Source organism: Parasteatoda tepidariorum, chromosome 8 (assembly GCF_043381705.1).
Source record: "Parasteatoda tepidariorum isolate YZ-2023 chromosome 8, CAS_Ptep_4.0, whole genome shotgun sequence".
NCBI lineage: Eukaryota > Metazoa > Arthropoda > Arachnida > Araneae > Theridiidae > Parasteatoda > Parasteatoda tepidariorum.
The window spans coordinates 5,322,823-5,342,793 of record NC_092211.1 but is presented as its reverse complement, the minus strand read 5'-3'; the positions used below and the strand labels follow the sequence as shown (position 1 = coordinate 5,342,793).

Here is a 19,971-nt window from a genome sequence, read left to right as displayed (position 1 = left end):
TGGGATCGTTGCGTTGAGCTTTAAAAAAATATCCCTCCGCATCTTTCTTAAACTCATCGTAAGCAGTTTCAGAAGAAGAAGAAAAAATAAGTACCAGCTTAGCTGTTTTCTTTTTTCGATGATCTGAAGATAAATCTTCTTTTGCTTGCTTAAAGAGACCGCAAGTTTTCTGAAAAGAGAGAAGGAGTATAATATGTGTTGAAGAGGCTGTTTGTATTCAGCTGCATCTGCCAACTACAACACAAAACTCGAGTGATTACAAAATCGAACACAGCCATTCGAGAGAGGTAAAAAGTTTTGCGGAAAAGCGAAACCAACTGTCAGTTTCAGACACAGGAGAATAACTGATCATAGAATTACCTTCATACTGAGTTCAGCGAGCGCAATAGCAATGTCACCGATTAAATTCAAAAATCAGTGATATTTTTTCTCCCAAGAATCATTTTTTATTGATTCCTTGCAACTAGAAACATTGTTATGTGACTTTCATATTTTATGACAATGCGTCGGTGAACTATATATACAGTTTATACTGTTTCGAGTGCTGAGCTTGTCTTTTATAGTGTTGTTAGAAATTTTACGAATATCATTTCAAAAGTTTCTCTATTCTGTAAAATCGCTGTTCAAATTATTAGACGCACTATACGATTCTGTGTAAAATCTTAACTATCAGGTGATACTCTATACAGCTTTATTGTTTTTACCCGACTGAAACCGGTTTGCACTAGTTTACGTCCGCTTATTAATAGGTGAAATGAGACGATATATAATATAAATTCGACGATTTGATAAATGAGACGATATATAATATAAATTCGACGATTAGATAAATGAGACGATGTATTATATAAATGTAGAATATTCATTATATTAGGTATTATATTTGTATATTATAATAATTAGATCAAATTGTTAGAGGTACTGTAGTTTTTTAATAATGACATGTTTTGCACGAGTTTATAGGCAATACTTTTATATTTAAACATACATGTAATGGGCCTTTAATCAGGAGATTTTTTATATACATCCTATATTTTTAATGTATTTCATTACAATGTTAGCCGTTATAAAAATCTTTTATGACTTTTTAATGTCCTTAGATAAATTTTTTTCTTTCTCTTTTTGGAGGCTTTAACTATTGTGCATTGCATTTGTTTGGTACTAACTAAGACGAAACAAAAATTAAATCGGGCATAATTATCTAAAATTAATGAAAATGTTCATATTTAAAAGGGTAATATTTTAAACAAAACTTTGGAGAAATTTTTTTTAAACATTGTAATTAGTTATTGGAAAAGGATCATATTATGACACTGAGGGAAATCAAAGTTTAAAAATTACACTTGAGAATAAATATTACTTTTTTAATATAATTTTAAAATATCAAATTATAATTCAATAATAATTACCTGAACCTTGCAGAATAGAGCGTTATCGAGAAAATTGAGTACAACTCAAAATTTTCTAATAGCTATTATAAACTTTTTGCCCAAATTGCATCATATGTCTTATACTTAGTTTCACTTTAAGTTGGCACAACAGGAAAAGACTGAAAATGTAATGCTGCGCTTTTGAAAAGCAGTCCTTCCTGCTCTGAAATTAATTACTGTTTAAATGTGTGTACAGATATAAATAAATTTTACATAATGAAAAAAAAGTTTATCTTGAAACATGTATTAGAAGTTTTATGTTCTTTAAATGTATTTAACTTTTAAATACTTCCTCAGTAAAGCGAATGTACAAAGAAGAAAGAGTTGTTTTAGTTTGGCGATGAATTAGTTTCGGAGGACGAGTAGTTGGCGCGTTGGCTATGCTTTTTGCACTGGTCAGCCAACTCGCATCGCTTAATTTTTTTTTTCGTTTAATATTAGTTTTGTATATAATATATTAATAAGAAATGTTGTAAAATATTAATAAGAAAATCTGTTTTTTAGAAATCATAAGAAATCAGCTTACAATTAGTATCTCCAATCAATTATTATTAGAAATGCTCTAAAAAAATATTGTTATTTTCTGTAATTTGTTCAAAATTTTAGTAAGATTCTTGGCTAAAAAAAAAATCGGCACTTTCCTTAACGCCAATATCGGCCACTTTCTCTCCTTTTTTTGCTACCTTATGCCCCCAACTAACTTAAAGAGTAACCCAGTATCCATGACAACGGCAAAACGGCAGCGTGTAAACTGTGTCAACAAAGCATTGAAAAGTTATAGAATCCACTAGATATGACGTATTTGTTTCCAAAACCTTTGAAAACTATAAATATGTGAACAAACATAAAAGAACAATTAAAATTCTTTCTAATAGAAATTTGCTTTCAGTTGTAGCTATTTTAATAAAATTGTATTTAAACTATTTGAAGTGATGTAAAAAAGTGAAATCTTGATGATTCAAACAGTTTTCACCCATATATAACCATAAATTATAATAGATTTTCTTGATTACTGTTCAAATAGACATTTTGTGTAAGAGACAGTTTTACTTTATCTTATAATCGTAAGTGAAAAGCCAACCCAATTTTGAGTTTACAGCTACCCATGTTCAACTCCGTTGTCTTATCATTTTGAACCCCATTCAGAAGACAAGGGAACTCCTGGGTCAAGGATTGGGAGAAATTAGGCTTCGTGGAGGACTTTTTGATGGAGCTAACCTGCATTTGCGTTACATGTAGAGGAAAACCACGAGAACCTCCTGCGGTTAGCTCGACAGGAGGGGGACTCGAATCCTTGAAGCCTTTCTCTAATTTGTGCCATCTTTTCTTCGTCTTATAAGGGGCTTTTATACTCCCTTTGTGATGAGCATACAAGCCCCTCATATATCTGTGCAGCAATAAGTAAATAAGAACAACTAATAAGCAACACACTTATAAGAATGATTAATAAGACTACTCCATCATTACCCTAAAAAATTCGTTTTAGCTTCGATAAATTAGATTCGTTTTAGCCTGTATTGAGCAAATTTAAATGCTTTTCTATCATTGCAATGTTGTTTGAAAGATAATGGTTATGATGAACATTACCTTAAATAAAAATACGTATGCTTAATTTATTTTTTGTCACGTTTTCCCTCATTATAAAATCCATTAAATTTCACTCATTGTAAAAGAAGCGCGTGAAACTGCTAAAATATACATTTCACTTTGAAACTCATTTCATAAATATGATTTAGATATCGTTAATTCGTTCAGCCTATTGTGAAGACTTTATAAATGATCATGCATGTTATATAATGGATAAATCATTCAACGAAATTAAACGTCAGTCTGTCACGTATTTGGTTTTGAAGTCCTTTCATTTAATGAGTTTTGTCCAATTATTTCTCTTACTTTACATCAACAATTTGCTTTCGTAATAAATATTAACAAAACACTTATTTAGCAAGTAGAAAAATTAAATGATGCTGAGGTTGAATTCCTTACTCGATGAACTAAATGAAAAATTTAAAGAAAATTAATGTTCAAAAAACGCATGTTAAAAAATAAAAATGTTTATAGTGTACTGAAAAGGTTAATTTTTTTCTTATTTTATTGTTGCACTTAAAAATGAAATCGTTGGAAATACTTTTTTGAATAAATTTATATAGATTAAACTTGTGATAGAATTAAATAAGAGTGAATGAAAATCTGATAGAAATACTTTTTATCTCAATAACAGTTGGTAACATTTTTGAATAAGTGCTAATTTTAAATCTTTTATTTTTATTCCTTAGAAGTAGGAACCATGTTTTAACAAGTGATTTAAAACTCTCCGTTATGAGTCATAGAATAAAGAATTGAAAGAGTATCGCAACCAAAGCAATAATATGTAGACTATATTCAATCAAATAATTTAAAAACAAACCAAAGTAAGATTGCAACAGCCTTCATTTAGTAAACAAAAATGTAATGCTATGATAAAAATGTAAAGCTAGATATTGTTATAGCATTTAGAAAAGCTATAACAATATGTATGTATAATAAATGCTTATAAAATATACGAGTTTAATATTATTTAACGCAATTTAAAATTTTAAAAAAATTTAAAACAGAAGATGTGAATAAATTTCTTTAAAAGCATTCTTATTCGCTGAGAGCTTATGACCCGCTGAAACAGTGAGCAAAAAAAGAAAGTGCAACTCCTTTTCATCCCCCTATTATTTTGGAAAGGTTGTTTGAAAAACAAAAACAGTAAGATTGGTTGCGAAATTCGATCTTTAATAAATCTCGTCCATTATTTTATATTAAATAAATGAAAAATCCTCTTCTTTCTGAGAAAAATATTCAAATTAGCTTTTAAAAATTAATTATTTTAATACATAATTTAATAAATAATACGTAACACAAGCCTTATTATTTTTATTTTATATATAGCAACTTAACGTGCGAAGAAAAGCTTTCTTTTTTAGAAACGATTTTACGTATTTCATTTTCAGAATCGCTTTCCAATTTAAAATTATTATTATTACTAAGATATGAAAATGCTTTTTCAGCTACTGAAATTTATAGTTTGGAATTGTGTGCAATTTAATTTTTATTAAAAGTAATATAAATGCAAAATTTCCCATTCTCAAACTTAAAAAATATAACTGCAACAACGTAAAATGAAAAATATTTGAAGGGAAATGTTCAGTAGTTCAAATGTTCACAAGAGATTTTGGGGTAACTTTAGTACAAGCAACTTAAAAAATTACCGAAAAAAACACGTGTTACTGAACACAATCTTATAATCGACAGCGATTTTTAATTGAACAAGTGGATCAGTCAACACTTAAAAATTATTTCAAGCAACCTCGAGTTTCGTTTTAAGAGTAATCCACATTTTTTTTCAAAATAACTACGCTTGTGAAATCTATAGAATTCCAAAAAAAAATAAAAAGGAAAAAAAAAGCCTAGTGACTCGAACTATTTAACATAGTATATGAAATTTATTATAAGAAAATTCTTTATGACTTCGAACATTCATTTGATTCAGCGTAAAAAATGCATAGGAAAAAAAGATATTTAGTTTTGTTTTTTCTTCTTTTATTAACACCCTCTCAATAAATTCGAGATGTTTTCTAAGGTCAGGGGGGCACACTTTAAGGCATCTGTATTGAATATCCGCAATTCAAACTGTTATTTCGTTCATTATGTATGCGACACGCGTAAAAACACTTCGGCTAAAAGGTGTGTTTAAATACCGCGCCTGAGATTCAAATACTACACCAGATCTTGAGTTGTTTTGTAAATTAAACAAGTCTAGTTAGTATCTGTCATCGATCTTCAATGCTGGCCCAATTAGCTTCAGATCAACGCGTATAGTTCAAAATGCAATTAACGTGCTGTATTAATTGAGATCAATTGCATGATTATCTTGGAAGTAAATTTTTATTTATTTTTTCAGTGGTTCTCATAAATATACAGTCTTGTGAGCTTATGACAAACGTACGGCTAATAAGCTTTTGTCAAGAACAGATAGCACCATTGAGAGAAAAACAGCACAAAGATACATCCAGGGTTAAGCCGGGTTTCGAACCCGCTACCTCCTCGCTACACAGCATTGTGCATTTCTTTAAGGAAAAAGTCATGCGACTACCATCCAATCCATAAAGCGCATTCGAGCAGTATCGTCTTAACGCAAGGGCACACCCGGGCAGTGTTCGGCGGCCTTTGCGAATCTTACTTTTTATAAATTGTATTTTAAAAAAAGACAAAGAATAAACAACATTGTCTTACATATTTTTTGAAATAAATATATTCTATTGTTTAAAGTGTGTATTTTGTGCTTCTTTCTACAAATAGTGATTGGTTATCATGCAAACACCCATCATTTGAATAGTTTATCACCAGGAAAGCTTCAAAAGTCAACCGTCATCTATTTTTCTGTGTTCCAATGAAGTTTTTTGGTACTCAACTCTCACTTACTGTAGTCCCGCAGTGGACTGATCGTTAAGACACGGTTCCCAGCAGATCACCGAAGTCAAGCATCACTGGCTACGGTCAGTGTGCGGGTGGGTGACCCACTTGGATCAGCCTGCGTAGAGACCGAGGGTGCACGGTATGGGTCTTCGTCAAACTGTGCTACCGTAAAGTGCTCGACTTCGCGTGCAAGTCGTCGGGCTACTCCCCTCCGCAGAGAATCAAAATTGTGATGGCATGTCTTCGGATCATCCTCAGGGAAGTTTCCCGGACCGTCGCCAATAGCCCATCGTGAAACTCTAGTGCAACGTAAATTAACTACAACAACTACAACTCACTTACTGTACAATTTGCGCCTGCAAGATTCATACACATCTGCGAAATAAATGAACAAATCTTATGTTAGGTCACTAAGTATGTTTGACCACCATCCACTCTGTTTACTATTTATAATTAGTTAAATAAAATAATAATTGAAAGAATTTTGTTGTTGTTGTTGTTAATTTACGTCGCACTAGAGCTGCACAATGGGCTATTAGAGACAGTCTGGGAAACATCCCGGAGGATGATCCGAAGACATGCCATCACAATTTTGATCCTCTGCAGAGGGGATGGCACCCCCGNCGAAGTCGAGCACTTTACAGTAGAACAGTTTAACGAGGACCAATATCGCACACCCTCGGTCCCTACGCAGGCTGATCCAAGTGGGTCACCCAACCGCACACTGACCGTAGCCAGTGATGCTTGACTTTGGTGATCTTCTGGGAGCCGTGTCTTAACGATCAGTCCACTGCGGGACCAAAACTTTTATATTCTTCCTTCAAATTTTCTTCTTTTTTTTATTTATTTATACCTAAATCATCAGATTTGTGTGGCCAAATGGCTCTTATCAAGTTGAAGTCTTCAAGATAGCTCCTATTACAAAAAGACATCACGGATACAGAATTGAAGATGACTTCTAGGATTAGGGTGGTAATCTACCTCCATACTTTAGACGATTTAGAAAATGAACAATACCCCACAACAACGTATGTTTGGTTATTGTTGCGCATACATGTGCAGGTGTGAGTGCTGAATACAAAGAACGGTTTTATAAACCTATTTAGCAGATAACATAAATTATAGAAGCAAAGCCCAAACTTATGAGATTCGAAATGGCCACTACCCTAAGCTCCCACATTTCTGAGCGTTCGTCAGAAGAATAATACCTCTCAGCCACGGAGGTCCATATCTTCTATACATATTATTTATTGGATTTACATACATTTGCAGGCTTGGGTGCTCAATTTAGGCTTATAAACCATTGTCAAATAGAAGAACAGATAATACAATACAGAGAAGACAGCACGAAGATACATTCAGAGTACAGCGGGATTCGAACCCGCTACCTCCATGCTTTGAACAGCGTTTGGAGAGCGATACCACTCGACCAGGGAGGCCCCTCTTCTATACATAAAATATTCAGTGATTCTATAAAATAATCGTAATCGATATTTTTCAAAAGTATAATAAGACCGAAATTAATGTGCAAAATGAGTTTGTATTGCTCCAGTTGTTAAGGGTGGTGTTTTGCTTCCAGTTTCGTAGTCTGACTTTCCATTGGTTTGTAGGAGTTTAATAACTTGAAACGTTGTATTTGTGAGATATTTGTGTGAGCTCATGTTTTCTACAAGAATAGTAGATCCATTTGAACGAGTCGTTAGATTCCTCGTCAGCTACTCAATCTTTCACCAGTCTTCTCCATTTTGTCGAAAGGTAAGTAAAATTTCAAATTGCAAGATTTGATTTTTAAAATCAGAAAAATTAGTTTTGTGTTTTAAAACTTTGAATAACATTGAATGTTAATTTTGTTCCTTTGATATATATGTGTTTTAATGTACAGCGAAAGTCTACTAACAAATTCAAACCTGTATAAGAAAGCTATCTTCATTATTTTCTTTCATAACAAAATTATACTAGTTTTTACAACTGTCAATCGTAATTTAATTATGATATTTAACTGTTATTATGCGCTTTGTTACGGAAACTTTTCTCTGATAAAGGCTTTATAGAATTTTTTTAAATTATTAAAGATATCTTGTTTTAAGATTTTATTATTTTATTGACTTACATGCAGATTTTGGATGTGCATTTATTATAATTTTAAACATGTGCAATTTTGATTTTCCAGTTTCTCAGGCTTTGAAAATTTTTAATTTTGAACCTTGTACCTTCATTCGGAAACTTTACTGGTCAATTCTAAGTGTTAAGAGACGAAAGTTTCGGAAGTGGTTATCTTGCTTGTAATTCTTTTTAATATATATCTTTTGGTAATTTTAATGCTAAACTAATCCGTACAAAATCATGAAGTTGACATTTAAAATATATATATATATTTTTTATATTGAAGTTTTTTAATTTATTTGAAACTGACTATGCATAATTCAATAAAAATTTAAATTCACTTAAGATATTAAGTTAACTTAATTCTGTGCTTTTTAAAAAAATTTTGAATGAGTTTACTTAATGTTAACATGACCAAAAAATTTGGTAAAATTTAAATTCTGTCTCAAGTAAACTACTTTATTCGGTTTCCTCAGGTCGTTGAATTTTTAAATTATAAGGTGAATAGTTCAAGCTTTATTTTAATGATAGTGTTTTAAAATTTTAGTTGTTGTATTTTGGTTAAGAGTGATTTATCTAGTTTTATACTAGAGCTAAATAAACTAGAACCTTTTATGTAAAAATAAAACCTTCCATACAAATTTTATAATCTCTAGGACATTAAAATTACTAAGGCTACAATGAACTCCCAATATCATGAAAATCACTCGAAAAATCTATTTTCTTATTTTGAACTTTTTTATATTAAGTCGTATAAAAAATCATATTATTAAAATTTTAAAAATTTGTAAAACATTTGACAATATTAGTGTAATTTCGCTTTTTTTTTATTACAAGAACTTGTTATTGTTTGCGAGTGTTGTGTTTTTGTTTCTCGAAACAAAAATTTTGCATCGAACTGGAAATTGAAATAGTTCCATGCGCTATCATTTTGATGACTATTCCGTGAATTTTTTTTGACACAGTCTCTAGATAAATGATAAAAACTTGTAGAGAAAGAAACAAATTCAAAATAAGGTGCCACAACATATTTCAGAGTCATTCCAATGTTCCAAAACGTTCATAGAGGAACGATTTTAAATATTTTTTTTTTTAACTTGCTTGTATGGAAATTATTAAAAAAATTATCAATTTTTTCTCTAAAATTTGAAGAAACATGTTTTGCCTATTTCAAAACAAATCTACAACTTGTTTTGAAGAAATTTTAAATTTTTCATCTTACGGCATGAATTGTGTATCAAATTAATTTTTTTTAATGTTCTCTCTAAATGTAAACATATTTTTTAAGAAACTTATAAAGAGTCCACTGTAGCCTTAACTTTACGAACTGATGCTGCGCCATTNTATTTTTTAAGAAACTTATAAAGAGTCCACTGTAGCCTTAACTTTACGAACTGATGTTGCTCCATTGCTTAAATTTTATCAGCATCAAAGATAAAGATTTGTAGAAGTTCTGTCCAACTTCTCTGAAAACACCAGTTTTGATATTTTTGGAACTTACATGAGGAATGCTTATAGTGGACTGGAAATGTTGGTCGGTGAACAAATTCCTGACCTTTTTAGGCCTAGTTAAAAACGTTTCGCAATTAATATGCAGTTTTTGACTTTTGTAAGAACTGGATGAATCAAAGTGTAACTAAACATTTTTAAAGTAGATTCCTGTATTTTGCAAGCTTTGATTTTGGAATGCTACCCTCAAAGCACGGCGATCTTTTTTTTTTGTAATCTGTATTTTAATGAATCTGCATCCTTTTGAGATAATGCTATACCGCTGAAGATCTTCACCTACGTAAGTAATATAAAAAGTATGGGAAATAAAGAGGTAAAGTTAGGAGCTTTCAATATGCAAATTATGGCAGGGTTGTGTAAGATTATCATATCTTAAAGTTCTTGCAGAAAAATTTTTCTTTTGAAGAAAAATTACTTTTCTACTGAAATGTTTACTCGTAATATTTGAATCATACGACTGGATCATCACTTTTTGACGCTCTCCATTTACGACGATTGTATTGTAAATCGATGTAATGTCATGATTGTATTTTCGGAAGTTATTGGTTTTCGCGTGGATTTTAAATATCCCGATATATTTTAAACAATATGGAAAATTCGAATCGTGCATTCGAGTGTTTACTTATCAAAGCAGTAAATCTATTTAGTTTTTGGCAGTTATTGATTTCTTAGTTTTTAAATCCGATATTTTTAAGAGACATTTATTACAACAACGTAATCTTGAAACGAAACACGCATTTGAGGAGCCGGATTCCCGTAATTTCGTCTTTTTTTTCCGGCAATTACTACTACTGATTTCGTGATTTTTAATATTTTTATTGTAATAATTGTTTACAAAATTCGAAGTAGGAAATAATTTGTATGCCCACCCCACAAAATGCGAGAATATCACCCATAATATTAGCATAATTATGTTTTTATTAAAAAATTTGTTTTTTGGTAAACACAGTATTTTTGTTATTTGAACTGAGTAGCATAGATGTTTTATGATTAAAAGTATCTCGCAGAAAGATATTAGTGCTAGACTTTTGTCGCAGATAGCTCTAAAAATTCTACCACAGGGTTTGAATGTTTTAAAAAAATATCTGAAGCTTCATGGTCTACTTTAATTCACTTTTCTCTAAGCTAAGAGATGATCAGACGTTCCTCAGAGGATGAATCTTGAACTCAAATTTCAATACCTCTCCTCTAAAATTATAAAGAACAGAACGTTCTCAAATTTTAGTCTTTGAATTGCTCGAAAACATTTCAGTTTTTTTTACATGCAGTGAAATATTAAATATACGAATGTTTTACTTAACAAGATAATTTTGTCTAGAGAGTACTAACGTAAAGTACCAAGCCAAAACTTATGGAAACTCTATAATAATCTGAAATTTTATCAACAAAAATACACTAAAATCATGTCTTCGTTTTACAAGTGTTAGCAAATGAGGGATATCTAATGATAAATCCAAAATGCTTAGCAATGATATAAAGCTTGATGAAGAATTTTCTTAATCTGGTATTTTTAAAATTAGTTTTTTGGCAGAAGCATTTTCCACAAATAAAGGGTCGTCCACGAATTTTAAAGTTTGAGGGAGCTCTGTTAGATTGTCATCAAATCATAGTTTTGCCATGAAGCCTTCCACCTCCCTATAGCAATATCTTAAAATGCCTCTTTTTTACAACATCGTGGATTCACTTTCGATAATAAATATTAAACACTACTTTACACTCATTAAAGAATGAGAAAATAATACCTAGCTTTATTGCGAATTGCAAAATTCTTATATTTCACCACTTGGCAAAATCTTTCCAAACAATCGTATGGATTCGTAATTTTGCATCTGCTTAATCCATATGAGGATTTGATTCTTTGTGTTATGCGTGAATTAAACAAAGTGTACAAATAAAAGAACAGAAATGGATGTAATATTCTACATGGAGACCATGACGCTGATCGCCAACACGCCAGATTCTGGTACGCGTAGGTCACAGACATCCCATACTATATATCAAATACGATTTTGCGATCATGAGCGATATGTATCTAGTTATAATAGTATCGTGAATAGTACACGCGACAATAATTATTGACGTGAGTGTTAAACTTAATAAACTGAAATAATAATCCAATGCAAAAATTTAAATTCTAAAAAATATCATGGTAAGATGTTAAACATAAATATCTTAGGAATACAAAAAATTTCACTCTTAGGGAACTAGTTCTTATTGGCGAAAGAATCTGTCAACTCGTGGTGCCTATTACCGATAAGTACCCGTAATAACTTTCCGCTGTATCTAAACAGTGTGCTAAACTCCCTAATTAAATGCCTTTGATTTTAAGTCGGTCATTAGTTGCTTCGATAAATGTTTGGGTCAGGGTTTAATAAACTGTTTACTTTCAGCTCTGACAGTCTGATTCAAGAAATTCATGTAAAGACCTCTTAAACAGAACATCCCGGAGTTGGATGGAAGATTCGAACAAACACCAATTTGGAATCTAAGAGTAACAACTTCTAAGATTTTACAACCGGTAAGTATATAGTGGTAAACTACTAAATTTTAACTCTTAATTATCTGAAGTAATTAAAGATATTTATTTCCTGAAAGTTGTACGGTCAAATGCGGGTTTCTTTATATATAATACAGTTCCCATATTAGTATGAGCATTTTATCGAGTAATCAATACATTTCAGTAAATGATTTGAACCGTTGTGGCTCAGAGGATAAAGCATTCTCCTTGCGATAACGTGACCCCAGGTTCGAATCCTAGTGGTGGCTGGTTGATATGAATTCCTTTCCAGACTAGCTCGTACCAGTGCTGAAGTAAAATATTCTCATCGTGTGTTAGTTCCATCAAAGTCCTCCATGAAGGCAAATTTCTCCGAGCACTCGATCTACGAGTTCCATTGTCTTCTGGGTTGGGTTCAAAATTAAAAGATTACCGAGTTGAGCGTTGATAGTCGCAAATTTTGTATTGGGGCTGCTGTTGAACTGCGGTTATAAGATAAAATCAGTCAGACACAAGTTTCCATTGTCGTTGCATTTGTACTATCAGGAAAACGAAATTGGTAGAGGATTCATTGATCTTCCTATTACAATTAAACGCCTTAAGGATACAAAATAAGTTTTCCACTTTCTTATTCTTTTTGGGTTTCTAAATTAAAGGTTAAAAACTAATATTACCTNTTGGTAGAGGATCCATTGATTTTCCTATTACAATTAAGGATACAAAATAAGTTTTCCACTTTCTTATTCTTTTTGGGTTTCTAAATTAAAGGTTTAAAACTAATATTACCTTATGCTATATAAAGATCCTACTCTGTGTCGAAACTTAACAGTATTTATGTGCAAATCAGTTCAATGATTCCTTCTAAGATGAATTTATCGATCAGCTTTATGCACAATGTGGTACATCTCATATTTTTGAAAATGATTTTTGATCAAAATTATGTCTACTTATGTATCTTAATATTATCTAAGTGCTTAGGCGTGAAAAGCGCAAAAACATTTTCAATACATGTATGTGAATAATTTAAATTTTCGTGGAAAACGTTTAATAGCAGCACTGCAAAAGTAGGGTAAAAAGCACTGACGCACTGCATGTAAATTTTCGTTATCGTAAAATTTTATAGAGCGAAACCTATACAGCCCCGTATAGATTTTGCTCTATAAAATTGTATCTATACAGTACCGTAAACTATAAGATTCTATGTAAGATTTTAATTATCAGTTGACTCTACAGCTTTAATGTTTTTACGCGAATGAAACCGGTTGGGGGTTAATGTTTTTGCATCAGTTGGTTAAATTATACTACATATAAATTCGACGATTAACTAAATTAGACTAAATATTATTTAAATATAGAATATTTATTATTGGTATTAGTACATAATGATAATGAACAGAATTATTAGACGCATGGTAGTGTTTTAATAATTACTTGTTTTGCACATGTTTATAGGCAATACTTTTGTAGTTAAATATACATGTAATGAATCTTTAATAAGGAGATATTTTATATACTTCCTATTTGTATTTATTTTTTAACGTAATTGCATTACAATGTTAACCAATTGATACACGAACGTAAACAAGTTTAAACCGGTTTCCTCCGCCTAAAAACAATACTGTATAGCAGTGATTCTTAACCTTTTTAAGCCGCGACCCAAATTTGAGAAATATGTTCATGTCGCGACCCAAAAAAAAGTCAAAATTAGGCTGAGTAAGCCACAATGACTTCTTTTAGGAGGTGTTGGTATTACTTATTATTTGGTGTATAACTAACTTTTATGGTTCGACTCAGCGCGACCCAAGAAATATGCTTCGCGACCCAATTTTGGGTCGCGACCCATAGGTTAAGAACCGCTGCTGTATAGGATAATTAAGATTTTACATAGAGTATAATAGTGCGTCTAAGAATTTGGTTAGGAACTGCAGTTTATTTTTTATACAGAAAGATTTACTGTAAAATCACTAAAAACTCTAACCTACGGTTTAAATTTCTACGATAAAGGCATTTTATTTACCGTCCAGTACTTTTTACTGTAATTTTATCTGGAATGGAAGACAAACTATTCGAAGTATAGTAGTTTGTGGGTGAGTTGGCGATAGCTCTAGTAATATAATGGAAAATTATAATAATGAGTATTTTAGCTAAGCTCAATTTTTACTTTTTATTTAGTAAAATGCAATTTCTAGGATTACGAAGAGTTTCTAAAAGTGATTAGTTATAACATTTTTTTCGGGCTCATTCCGGTTTAGTGCGTAGTAAAGAATTTGTAATTTACTGAAGGTTTTCTTAAATTCGGCCATAATTGAAGACAGTAAGTGGAAGATATCCAACAAGCGGGCTTAGAAATATTTTATACAATGAGGAAACAACTTTAGCTACTAAATGAATTTTTACGAACAAAATATGCTGTTTGTAGTTCGAGAGTCATCAAATTGGGTCTTATTTCGCAAAGTTTAACATTAAACTTTAAACATTTTTAAGGATTTGGATTCTTTATCATGTAGCCGCAGTAGATTTTAAGAAAAATTTATAAATTTCCTATCTTAATACTGCTGGTCATTTGAATGAAAAGATGTGCAGATGTCGAAATTTTTAATTTCGTTTTAATGACAAAATCAAAGCTTGAATATAATTCTTCAAGTTTTTAAGAATTTCTAAAGAAAGATGTTTGATACAATCTAGCGTGTATCCCCGCTTTTCTCCGCTTATCTCCCGCTTTTTTCCCTCAGATTTTTTTTTTTCAATCGCTAAAACTTTTAGGAGGATATTTATTCGCTTGCACCAACTTTTATAAATTCAATAATTCACCACTTTAAATACATTCAAAGTTTTAAATTTTCTTTTGCTAGGAAATTCAAATATTCAATGATTATTTTAATGGGGAAAATTAATTCTTAATACTATTCTAGTTTATTTCCGAAAATTGCTCCAAATTGTGTTTTCTGAAAATTATTAAACGCTTACAAAACATTTTAGAAAATATTTTTGGTTTACTATCGTGTCCTTTACAGAAGGTTTCGTAATTAAAAAAAAAAAACGTCGGTAACCTTATTCTAGATATAGATCAAGATGCGAAGTCAAGAAAATGGATATTTAAGAAAGAGCATTTGCTTGTATTTTAAAAACTAAACTTAAGACAATTTCTTTTAAAACTAACATATCCAAATTAGTATTGCGTTGCACCCATTAGCTTGCATCAGTATTTTTTTTTTAAATTGGGGCTTTTTTGAAAAGCTTAAAAGTATAAAATAGTTTTTAGAAGATTGCCATTGGGTGCTATGATGTTATAACAGTAGGGGAGAGTGGGGTCAATTGTAACATTTTTTACTTAACTATTTTTAACTAACAAAAAATCCAATATATTATTAGAATTAATTGACAGACGAGTAAAGTAGACTATCCTCTACTAGAAAAAAAATAAATACCTTATTTTAAATATTATTATATTAGTGATTAACAATTTTTGAAAGTCGAGCACTTGTTACAATTGTCCCCACTTAAGGGGTCAATTGTAACAGTTCATAAATTCAACTAAAACATTGTTAATTATACATATTATCATAGTTGTGATATATTTCTTTATTGATCAAAATAGTAGTGATATTTTAGGAGTAAAAATAATAATGAGCAGAGACCTAAAGGGTTAAACTTTTAACTTTAAGGGGTTAAAAATTTTAATTTATGCTGTGAAAGGTGACAAATAAAATAATGCACATGCAACATAATATAAATGATATAGGAAACTATTGGTGGTTCTTAAAGAGTTAAGTAATGGTTTGTAAACATAAGATTATTTATTTTCAGCTGTTACAATCGTCCCTTTACTTATTGTTACAATTGTCCCCAAGACGCCATTTCAGCTTCATTTGTTAAAAACAATGCTAGTTAATTAGCAAAACTAATCTTTTTTTTTTTGAAATGTTAATTAAGGTGTCCACTTACATATTCGGTTACTAATTTTTATTTGTTTAAACAAAATTACTTTGTTACAATATAATATTCTAATACCAAAAAAAGTACTTGCGTGGCGTGAAAATATCTTTTGTGATGTAACTCTTTCAAAAGTACATAAAAATGGTTGCCATCAGGGGTGTACATGTAGATTTATTAAATACACCTTGTGCGCCACCTAGGAACCAAATCTAGAACCCGACACTCGAAATTTTTGCTCTGTTACAATCGTACCCTGTTACAATTGACCCCACTCTCCCCTACATATTTATAATAGTTTAGTATAGTATATTTAGTTTTGACAGTCACTTTATCTTTTAGAATTCCGAATAAGAGAACACCACCAGGGAAGTTACATCTTCTAATTACCTAACCATCTTGAAGTCCGGAACTTTTCCCCGTGATAATGCCTAGTGTTTATAAAAGTGAGTATGTATTTCTCGTTAAACACTAAACATAGCAACACTTAATGTATCTACCATAGCTGGTCAAATGAGCGGACTTTATGTTTCTTGATTGAAGGTATGATACATGGATATCAGGAAGGAGATAAACTGAAATAAAAAACTTTATTACAATTAAACAAAATTGTTTAGTGCCAATTTTTATGTCTTACAAACACAAAGAATAAGAATTTTTAATTCATTGCTCAACATATTTTTTACGAATACAGGGTGTTTCCGTTGTACATTTTCCGCATGCATATTTCTTCTAATTATTATTTCTATAATTGCTATAATTATAAGAAATATAATTCTTATTATTTTTTCTTCTAAGAACTTGTGATGTCTTGATTGTTTCGACATTTTCCTGGGTAAAAATTAAGTAAAGCTATCCAAAATAAAATATAAGCTACTTGCCAAAACATTTAGTTTTTGTCATTTTTTTTTCTGAAACAAAAACGTCAATCTAAAATTTTAGGTATTTTCTTGATATTTGAATTCAGTTATTCTGATTGAATTCTCTACACAAGTCTTTACAGCAAATGTGCAACTCATCCAATGCAATACGTTGAACGCGTATTACGCTGTAATTTTTGATCCGGTAACCTTTTTAAAGCAATAAATTATTCTCTCTGTCAAATGACCGGTTGTGGTAGGAATAATATGACACGTATTATTCGAAACAAACAAAATACAAAAAGTGGAATATTAACAGTTTGTAATTGTTAGAAAAATTCATAAAGTCAAATGTGCAAAAAAGATATGATAAGCGCATTTTCTATGGCAAAGTTCTTAAACGGTCATTTGACCGGTTATGGTAGTGTTAAGGTATGGTAGTGTTAAGGTATGGTAGTGTTAAGGTATGGTAGTGTTAGTGTTAATTGTCACATTTTAACACTGAAAAAAAGAAACTTGAGCTGTGTTCCTTTTTGGCTGTCCATCGTAAAAGCTGAATTCTGTGCACGGCACCATTCCGCTGATCTTTATGGAAAACTCCCTGAATGTGAATGACCCCCATTCACTTTATAACTATGTTTTAGTTTCCACGCATTCGTTTTAAAAGGGGAGGGCAGTCTTATTTTCAGACTTGCGTAAGCAGGAGAAGCTGTAGCGAGAAGAGATTTGAACAACACAAGATCTTCCTCCTTACAAGTGTTTTAAAACATTCCATTCCTTACAGGATTTCTTACGGAAAATTTTCTTCCTTCAGATTAATTTGTTAAATTGTGGGCTCAGATTGAGGGTGGCAAAAATGTGAAATTTTGATGCTTAGCAACTTTGTCAAATATTTTTGCAAAATATATTTGAATTGAACCAAACTTATTTTTATTGTATTATGTTTTTAAGTTTGTTACTTATATTTAAATTTTCACACTGGTCTACATTTTGAAACTAAAAATCAAAGCGACTTAAAACTGTAGACGCGATTTGCGCAATGCTTATGGTGCTTTAAATTTTCGTAACTATTAGGACAACCCCACACCAAAAACTTTAGATACCCTGCTCCAAATAAAACTCATGGTTATGAAATTATCAAAAAGTGCTAAACATTAAGGTGATCTTAATAAAAGGTGTTAATTCTACTTAGGAAACTGAAATTTATTTTATTTAGCAATCTATTTTTGTTCCTAATGTTCTTTCTTTTATTTCAGGTATTAAAAAGTGTCTCTACATTGTTCTACTAGAACTGTCTATATCAGTCCAGTGTACTCAAGATGACCCTAGTGACGTCACCATCCTTTCATTCAGAAGAGGTTATACTCAGATGTTTGTTTCCCAGTAGTTTGATACTTCACTTCTTATTATCAGAGCCAGCAATCTCCTGCCCTGAAGATATGACCATTGTGACTTCACCATCCTTTCATTCTGAAAAGGTTATGTTCTTGAAATTTTTGTTTACCAGTAATTTTATCCTTGCATAAAGTCTTCCTGGTTTCAGAAATATGTGTCAATTTAGAACTGGCCCAATCAATATAAATTAAAAGCATGTATAAACATGTTACTCAAACTTATCAGAATATTTTGTATCGCATCTCAATTTTTAATGGTTCTAAACTTAGTTATCAAATTAAGTATAGCATTTTTTTTCCTAACAAAACAATTAAACTCATTAAGTAGTGTAAAACCTATACGTCGTTAATTAATATTTCTAGATTTCTTAATTTTTCTATATTTAAATATTTTCCAAACAAATCAATGTTGAACTCTGAACGACTACTTTGTACTCTGTTTATTTTAAAACAAAATGTAAAATCGCTTAAATATTAATATCATTAACTTATGTTGATCATGAAATTATTAGAGTAAATTTTTTTTTTAAATTCAAACCTTAAAATTCTTTCTCAGCAAAATTATTTTAAATGCTAAACCCTGAAACCTACATATAATTAAACAAGATTTATTATCGTAAGGTTAAACTTTTTAAATTCGAAATAGATTTTATACGCCCTCTTAAACCAAATCTCATAGCTGCTGCAAGTTTTAGTTTACATTTAGAAAGTAAACTCAACCAAAACTTTTATTTTCCCTTCGATTTTACTATTTTGATTTATTGGTGTCAGTTTTCTCTACATTTCATGGATCTAGAGTTGTTGGGAACCTTTATCTTAATGAAACAACGTATTGAATCTATAACTTTGTTGGCATAATGCCTGTAATAGTAAAGGTTAACGTTGGGTCAAGAAGAGAAGAAAAATGTATTCTTAATCCCAAAATTATTATCTCAACTTAAATTGATAAAATGGCCCTTATAAACGGTTCAACTAAAACAAATGTGATATATAAATTTCAAAAGGGAACACTTAAATTAAGAGTTGTTTTGCCTGTTGCTTTATGATTATACAATGATTAGGGATCTAACCGTTCTGATTTTGTTAAAGTAGACATTCAATAGTACTTGACAGACAGTAGACATTCTTAAAAATTTGTATTCGTACTTGTATAACTAAATTGTTTTAGAGAGTCATAAAATTATCCTTACATAAAAGCGTTTAGCAAGGAAAGGAGAACGTACATTTTTGCATTCAAACTGCATAACTTAGAGTAAAATTTGAAACTGCATAGAACTTGTACGTTATAAATTTTTTTAAGGAGTATGAAAATTACGATTATCTCTTTTCACTAGAGTAGTTAAATCATTTTAGTTTTTTACTGAATTTGATTTTTTCAATTTTTCGAGAGTCCTAAAGTTTGCAGAGGTGAAAATATTGTCCGTTAAATCCAAGACTTAAGATTTTTACATTACACTAGATTTCCGAATAATTTATTTGATAAGTTTTTACAAATAGTTATCGTGAATATTTCTAATCAAACTGATATTTAATCCGGATAAATTTTTTACTAGAAANAACTTTAAATTTATAATTTTTAAAAAGTAATCTACTTTAAAAATGCGTAAGTAGTTCAATGGAGACAATAAATTAAAGCTAAACTTTCAACAATTTCTTTTAAAGACTTTTTAACAAATAAACTCTTCCGATGAAATCCTAAATTTTAAATTAGAAAAGAAATATTGCACATACCTTCCAATTTAAATAAAAATTGGTTAAATTTAGAAATATAAACTGTTCCTTACCAAAGGTAATTTTGCATA

The 19,971-nt window shown here is 30.6% G+C and overlaps 1 long non-coding RNA gene across 1 annotated transcript; it reads left to right on the top strand.

The window, feature by feature from the left end:
• Positions 1-7,366: 7,366 nt before the first annotated feature.
• Positions 7,367-19,195, top strand: LOC107440860 (uncharacterized). Its single transcript, XR_006225809.2, has 4 exons — positions 7,367-7,628; positions 11,876-12,003; positions 16,258-16,361; positions 18,032-19,195. It is a non-coding gene; the product is annotated as an uncharacterized lncRNA (long non-coding RNA).
• The last annotated feature ends 776 nt before the right edge of the window (positions 19,196-19,971 follow it).